This window comes from Thunnus thynnus, chromosome 5 (genome assembly GCF_963924715.1).
Source record: "Thunnus thynnus chromosome 5, fThuThy2.1, whole genome shotgun sequence".
NCBI lineage: Eukaryota > Metazoa > Chordata > Actinopteri > Scombriformes > Scombridae > Thunnus > Thunnus thynnus.
Genome location: NC_089521.1, coordinates 28,122,089 through 28,123,536, shown reverse-complemented (window position 1 = coordinate 28,123,536; position 1,448 = coordinate 28,122,089).

Below are 1,448 nucleotides of genomic sequence, written 5' to 3'. Positions count from 1 at the left end.
TTTAGTACTCTTTCATGCTGTCTTCAACACAGCTGGTACTTTGTTGATCCTTTCATAAATGATTAATTTTCAAGGCTCAAAGGCCCAAATGTTAATGTCTGAATTATCCATATTAACAATCATTAGAAACAAGACAAAAAAAGAGAAGCCAGACATAAAATAAGTGACTTTGTTGGAAAAGTGCTCTAACAGTAAGTATGTGCATGCATGGGTTATTGTATGTGTGTCATCTCTTCTATAACCAGTCCTCTTGTTCAGCTGTACTTGAGAGGTACATGCAGTAACACAAACACTGACTCCACTAGTCTATTCTACAGTCTGACCCTTACATTTTTAATCGAGACACTCATCTCTCTTTCAATACACAACATCTTTGATGATGAGACGCTCTTTGATGGCAAGTGAATTTCATTTGCGTCTAAAAGCTTGTAAAGTGTTCGGTTCAAGACGATCACCACATTCGTGACTTCTAGGCAATTACTGTAATGATGCAAAATGATAAACATTGGCCCAACATCTAAATAATTTAAGACTGAAAACATGCTGCTCCAATGTTTATGAAATTCGTTTTGTTTACAGAATGATCATGTTGAAATGTTCCATGGCATTGAGCTAGCATGAAAGGTCATGTTTGAATGAACTAATTGCATGATATTTAAATGGGTCCTCTAGATTACTATGACTCAGGTCAGACAATAGACTCCACCCTTTTAAAGTCTTTGCTGGTGCACACGAGCCAAATGTAATGCATCTGAAAATTATTTAGAGAATCAAAAGTCGCCTTATTGGCCTGATTTTTGGCGTATGTTTACTTTTTAGCTTGAATAAAGTTCAATGAAGTACTCTGTAACCTAAATTCTGTGGGAACTTGCAGTGATGGATGCATCTGCGGCAGTTTTAATGTTACAACAGCGCGAAGGGGCATCAAGTATCAGGGAGTCATATGTGCGGAAATTGACTGCAGGGAGAGTGTCACCTCTTTGCAGCTGACAGCACAGACTTCCATCTGTTTGAATGGAATAGAGACTTCCCATGATGAAAAGTTAATTAATTGCAGTCCTAAGATTTTTTGTAATTTCAAGTACACGGTGATTTTTTCCCTTTTCAACGACTTGACATCTTAAGTCTGTAAATTTAAGTCTTTATTTCACATCATCTAAATTCTATTTACAGGCGTTTTTCTTTTAGCTGCAATCCAGAACTTTTCTTATGCAGCATAATACATAAATGAGTAAGTAAATAAAAGTAAGAGTGTATGGTCTATTGAAACAAAATTGCAATCATCATACTTCATTGCAGAGCTTCAAAATCAATGTTTCACCCAATAACTTTTTCTCATTAAAGGCTTGTTAACACTACACGTGCCTGCTGCACAGCTCTAACCACCGGTGGTTAATGTGTAAACTTCACAGCAGTGGGGATGAAGATGCCCACAGGAACATTGGCCC